Raw genomic sequence first — 6,638 nt, 5'->3', positions numbered from 1 at the left:
ACTCGGTGGTGTTTCGGAGCAAGTCGTCCATAATTGTTTCATTTTTCTCTATTATGTGCGTATGTGCATCTCCGTAGATTTGTAATGAAGTAATACGCTGCTTCTGTTCTCTTCTACTTCTCTACTAGAAACGTTTACTTTGGAATTTACTTCTATTGAGAAAAAAAAATCGTGTGCATACTATTTTTAACGTAAGTTTTCTTATGACGGCTTCTCTTTTCTGCTTATTACTTCAATAGAAATCTACGGATGCACATACGAAATGCACATCGGAAAATTGTCCCCCACCCTCATTCCAAAACACTTTCACCGGAATCTACATAATATATATATTCGTAATATACATAATAAATACAATATGCATAGAAAATTTCATTAAAAAATATTCATTTTTCTGAAAGTTATGACCTTCCAAAGTCTGGTGGGTAGAACTCTGTAGTTATGCCAAGTATTTACCTAACTTTTGTAATAAGTATATAATATGGCTCATTAATCATTCTCTGTTTCTCTCCACGTTTACTCTCTGTATTATTTGAGAAATTTTAGAATTAGTTGAATACGGCTGAATGGAAATTACCTGTAATAGGGAGTCACATATTAAATACAACTGTGGCAGGTTGTCACATACGTTACACAGAGAAATGGAAGACAGGTCGAGATTATCTAGGAAGTTTGACAAAAACACTAACTAAACATTTCAGAGTTGAAAAACAATAAGGGAAGTAACTCCAATTAGTTCAGTTGATCGAAATTCATAGAAAATATGGAGAATGTGAATTGGAAGATCTGGTTTTTAAAGCCAACTGGAGAAAGCAATGGATATGTTTCGGTCTTATTAAACCCTTCTCTGTGAAGAGTATTCTACACAGGTGATAAGACTAAGAATGACCACTATAGAGGTGATGTAAAAATACTGTTAAACATATCAACAATGTGACTGGGGAAAATAGGTTCAGGGTGTATTCAGCATATCAAATACAAATGTAGTAGAGCCTAATACAGTAATGACAAACCTTTTTAGACCAATGTTTCAAAACATTATTTTATTTTATTTTTAATAATCCATTCATAGGAGTGTTTCTAAATAAAAACAAAATTTTATTCAAAATATGAACAGAAATATATTTTACAAAAGAAAGACAAAGAAAAAAAAACAAAAAAAGGGAGAAAGAAAAGAAAGAAAAACATCAATGCAGCACTAAGTGCTTCAATTGGTCGCATAGCACAAGGTTCAACAGAACCTATCGAAACAATCCAGCACAATCACAGAGTTACCGTGAGTAATAATGAGATTAAGGTGTTGGAAAAGCGAAGAACCCTCACAGGCCTCACCTTAGTGAAGCAAGCTGCCAATAATGACAAGAACTTCACTGTTAGTGGCCCAGTCCCTCCAAACATCTCAAACGCCATAGGTTGGAAGAGATAGTTCACTGTCAGGTCCCGATTGCATCTACATAACTAGTTTATTTCATTTGTCTAATGATAGATATAGCAGAAATCATTGAGAAAGCTGTGATGTCAATTTGGGACATGGTCTTGTAATAACAAAATATTTTCTTTACTGAATGCATCCTGTGCTAACTACCAAAGCCACAAAAGTTGTTATATAGTATCTTTCCCACTCTAATAATTACAGTCATGATACCAGATTAATATCATTCTTTGCTTTTGAATGAAGTAAGCTTTGCAATAAAATATCCTAATGGTCACAAACTTACAACTTACACTATGGTCTGACACCAAGACTATTTTTTTTCCTTCTTACCTAGCATTCCTTGTATTTCTTTTCAGTGTGAATATCTTCTCAATGTCAGGAAATGATGGATGACTCTTTTTATAACAAGAACAAATAATAAATTCTTAAGTGCACCTTTTAGCACTTGGTCTAACTTTATTTTTTCTTTCACAGCATACACTTGGAACTTTTTTTAATGTGAATCAGTTTCAAAATATATTGAAAGGATGAACATCTTTTGCTCACACTAGAAGAACAAAATAATGAGCTCTTGATATGCTTTCTAGCACTCTTTTTTTCTGATATCTTGTTGAAAGTAGACAGACACTTCTTATACAATATGTGAGCTGGCAGAAATGTTGGCCCTTCGGGCAAAATGCTTAGCGGTATTTAGTCTGTCGTTACGTTTTGAGTTCAAATTCCACCAAGGTCGACTTTGCCTTTCATCCTTTTGGGGTCGATAAATTAAGTACCAGTTGCATACTGCGGTCGATCTAATCAACTGGCCCCTCCCCAAAAATTTCAGGCCTTGTGCTTAGAGCAGAAAAGATTACATTCTGAGTTCAAATTCCGCTGAGGTCAACTTTGCCTTTCATCCTTCCGGGGTCGATAAATTAAGTACCAGTTGCATACTGAGGTCAATCAAACTGACTGACAAAATTTCAGGCCTTGTGCCTAGAGTAGAAAAGAATATGTAAGGTTGTTTCTTTTATGTCAGTTTTCTCCTCTTGTATTTAATTTCATATGCCAGTTTCTGTCTTTGAAAAACTTTGTAATATTCTCATTTTTTTTAAAGCTTCTCATGCACATATTTTTCCTAGACATTACGTCTGTACATATTCTTCTCTCAATGGACTAATCTAAATGAATCAAATCCAGGACACTATTTTTATTTAAAGAATTAAATTGCTAAATATTTATAAGTCATATTTTTTTCCTTTTATTTCTTTCTATATCATTAAAAACAAATTTTATTCTAGTCACATTCATACATTTATGTGTGTGTGTATATAACATGATGTATGTGTGTATAATACGGGACTGAACCTCAAACCATGTGGTTGGGAAGCAAGCTTCTTACCACATAGTCATGTCTACACCTATATGTTAAGTTTACTATTAAATCTTTGGGTCAAATCACACATCACAATGGCAGATTTCCAAAAACCTTGCAGTTTAATATTATGTTTATTCATATACATTGAAAATTCTTTGAAAAACATAAATTCACTGGACCAAGCATAATGATTTAGCTACAGAAAATCATGCTCTATGCTTTCCATATTTAAAAGTAATCATTTAAAGATTCAACAAATCATTCATGTAATTAGCTATGTCTCAGCTAATGTAGATAATTAAACTGCTGTAAACTTATTCAACCTCATTTAAAAGTTAATTAAATATTTGTTTATGCCAATCCCTTTGATTTCTATTGTACCTGGATGGCCCCACCTAGCCACTTGATGTTTAAAAAATACTATTATATTTTTACTATCTAATGTTATTAGGAATTGTATAGAAGAAAATTGTTATAACATTTTGTGCATTGTAGAGGTGTAACCGATTTATTACATATAAATTTTAACAAAATCTTATATGGACCCCAGTTGAGAACCATTGATTTAGAACTACCATATTAGAGGACCCATCAGTTGAAACTGAAACAATTTTTGACATATCTCTTTGTCTTTCATGAAACATTTTAACTACACAGTTATGTCATGTATGTATTTTTCTGGTATGTTTAGAGGCAAATTTCTTTACTTAAATTTCTCATGAACAGAATCTATAAAAATATTGTGCAATTATAGTTAACTAAATTAATAACAATATCAGAGGTTTTATCATGACAAAAGGAGAAAAGTTATAGCTATTTAAATGTTGAACATGATTTTGTAAGTGAGGCTGGGTGAACTGGTAGCTAAAAATTTGTTCTGGCAGCATGTCATTTCCCACATAAAACTAACCACAATATTTAGTTTTAACGACTCAGTTTTATTTCCATATTGATGTTACATGCCGAATGCTGATATGCTGAATGCCAGTAGCTTGTGTGTGAGAATATGTTTGATGAGAGGAGAAAATGTAAGTCTTGAGACTTGGTGAGATAATCTTTTAGCTTAAGGTCAAAGTGGTATAATGAAATTGAAGGCTTGTGATACCTTTGGAGTACCTCCTTCTCCCATTACAATTATTTCTTTAGTCTTAAGGAACTGGAACTCGAATAAGAAGCTTACAAGTGGAGTGCAATTCAATAGTGGCATGGCTGCTGGTTGATCAAGAAAACCTCTGCTGTCCTCTGCCAGTGCTTGCTCTCCTCTGGTTTGTATTTTATAACCATCATTTAGTACAAAACTTCATTGAATTTTTCATTACTCTTAACACCAACACAAATACACCAGGACAATGATTGGCTAAAATGTAGACTAAGGTTGCTGATGTGTCATAACCTTCACTTGTTACTAGGCTGACATGGTTAGTATTACTACATTAGTATTAATTTCCATAACTCTATCTCTAACAGTATTCTTGTTTATTGTTAATTCATTCATGCACCTTATAATTAATTTTTTCTTATGGAAGTCAAATAAAACGATGCATCATTTAGTAATTTTCCATGATTGACAATAGTTTATGAAATGCTAAAACTTGCGCTTACTAAATGCAATGGTCCTATTAAGAATTTTAATGTTCTTTGATTGGGAATGTTTCTCTTTTAGCTGTTGTGTTATATATTATTTGAAATCTTAAGTGTCAAAATACTAACTTTCCAATTTCTATTCATAGTTAACTTGTCACACAGTATGTAAACAACTTTATCCATCCTTATCAACAACATCGTATTGTATAGTCAATCAATTTCATCTCCTTCCTTTTTGTAATAATTTAATTTTTCTATGGGCAATTGATATTATGATTTGAAGAACTGAAAGAAAAATGTTAAAATCCTGCCCTTGTGAGACCAATGTCCATCATCTGGGATGCCACATGCTGTGACATATTCTCCAGTGGCAATTTGGTGTGTTCAGCCTGCTGCTCTCTAGGCTGAGAAAAGCAAACTGTCAAAATGTCGGTCACTCTCTGACAGGTATAGGTCATGCCTGTGGCAGTGGAGACCTCCAATGTTCTCTGTCCCCAGATCATATCCCTGCTCACTGCTATTGGGGTGGAGATGGCTATCCACAAGTGTGAGGCCTGTGAGTCAAGGTAGTTGTTGCAGTGCATCCCCCTTGCCCTCCTGCAGGCCAACGCCTTTTCCATTTTGTCTGCTGAGACCATGGAACATTCTGAATTACAAGAAATTAAGAGAATGTAATTATTTTGTAGTTTACTACACAAACAATTAACTTGTAACTTATTTTACAAAAAACTATGTAAAAAAAAACAGGTCAGCATTCATACTTGTAATGCAACTTTTAATTTATGGCTTGTAATATGAAATATAAAGTTCTTTGTCATTGATGTTGTGCAAGAGTACAACACCCCCTGGCAAGAATGGACTGGACCACTACATATATATAATAGCAGTCTGAATAAGTGAGACAGTGAGCGGGTGTGGTCTCTGTTTCTTAATGAGATATTTCCTAGGTTCAGCTCTTTTGGTGAACTGGAATGCTGGATCAGGCGTAAACCAAAGCTGGCAAATAGATTGTTGACAGGCGCTCGTGCTTCTCTCCTGAATAAGAAATGTCAGTGGAGGGGGTACCACCTCGCTTAGTATAGAGGGCAATAAATCTTGAAATGTAACTGAATAATGACACACACACACACACACACACACATATCAGCGGCGACTCCAGCACTCTGGCTATTCGGGCTTAGCCCGAGTATAAATTCAGTACAGTGAATGTGTATTTGCAAGATTATTTAATTTCTGCCAACACTGACTTCAAATATGTAATTGCAGCCAATAACTCGGGCTCCTTTTATTGAGCCTGGTCGCAGTTGATTTATTTTCGTTCAGCGCCTGCCCTGTGTCAAAAAATATCATTGATGTTGTTGATATCGGTGATTACTCACACCTCGTTTCTGATGAAAAGAGGGCTCAGTTTCAGATTCATTTTTAAGGACTCTTGGGCTAGAAATATTGCGGAAAAACTTGAAACTTGTGATGAGGCCGAGTGACGAAATCTGTGATGAGCCCGAGTGACGCTGATGATCTGGAATCACCTCTGATATATATGTACCGGAAGATATTAATTAGTAAGCAATAATATGAGATAATATATGTGTAAGAACGACCGTGTGAACTCAAAAAGGAGATATGGTGACGAATGGAAGAAACAGAGGACTCCTTTTATTTAAACGTGTCACACGGTCGAACACAAAATTATATATCAAAGATGATATACAAATATGTTATACTACGATAACATAGATGACCAGTAATGAAAGATCACAACCGTATGAGATGAATAACAGAGATATTTATTGTGGCATAAAAGATGTATGTCTGTGTGTGAGTGTGAATGCGACATATAATAACATAATCAAAGACAGGCCGTCATACAAAGAAAAGTATGTATGTGAGTGATACATGTATGTGTATGTGAGATATTAAAGCAGATAGAAAGAATCAGTAACCATGAGCATTTATACCAGTTCTGAGTACACTATAGGAAAAGTCTGTATGTGAAAGTAGTTGAGGCTGTGAGTGTGGCAGAGCGATCACTGGTTGTGATGTTGTGGCTTCCATGCCGGGCTGTGATTCTTGTTATACAGATGTTCGTCGCTGGCTGAAATCTCTTGTCTGTTTATTATCGTGGTGAAGCTAAGTCACCTAACAGAATCGAAGAGAGAGATGTGCCGCGGTGGTTTAGTTTGGTGTACATAGTAAGTTGTGTTGACGCTGGTGGAGATTGATGCTGGTTAGTAGTAATCGTAGAACCGTGTTGGTCATGAC

At 34.9% G+C, this 6,638-nt stretch overlaps 2 protein-coding genes across 6 annotated transcripts in view; one reads left to right on the top strand and one right to left on the bottom strand.

The window, feature by feature from the left end:
* Positions 1–713, bottom strand: part of LOC106868157 (uncharacterized) — a 49,196-nt gene extending 48,483 nt beyond the window's left edge. For all 3 annotated transcript variants that reach the window (XM_014913295.2, XM_014913296.2, XM_014913298.2), the window contains exon 1: positions 578–713. The gene's annotated coding sequence lies outside the window, so the exon portion shown is untranslated. The remainder of the gene's footprint in view (positions 1–577) is intronic.
* LOC106878792 (uncharacterized) overlaps positions 1–6,638 on the top strand; it is a 78,910-nt gene that overhangs the window by 55,266 nt on the left and 17,006 nt on the right. The window contains exon 1 of one of the 3 annotated variants that reach the window (XM_052967322.1): positions 3,888–4,057. The exons of the other annotated variants lie outside the window; for them this stretch is intronic. The gene's annotated coding sequence lies outside the window, so the exon portion shown is untranslated. Of the gene's footprint in view, positions 1–3,887; positions 4,058–6,638 lie in introns of those variants that run through there. 3 annotated transcript variants of the gene reach the window in all.

This window comes from Octopus bimaculoides, chromosome 4, assembly GCF_001194135.2.
Source record: "Octopus bimaculoides isolate UCB-OBI-ISO-001 chromosome 4, ASM119413v2, whole genome shotgun sequence".
Classification (NCBI taxonomy): domain Eukaryota; kingdom Metazoa; phylum Mollusca; class Cephalopoda; order Octopoda; family Octopodidae; genus Octopus; species Octopus bimaculoides.
The sequence above is the reverse complement of the archived record's forward strand: the minus strand, read 5'-3'. Positions and strand labels throughout refer to the sequence as shown.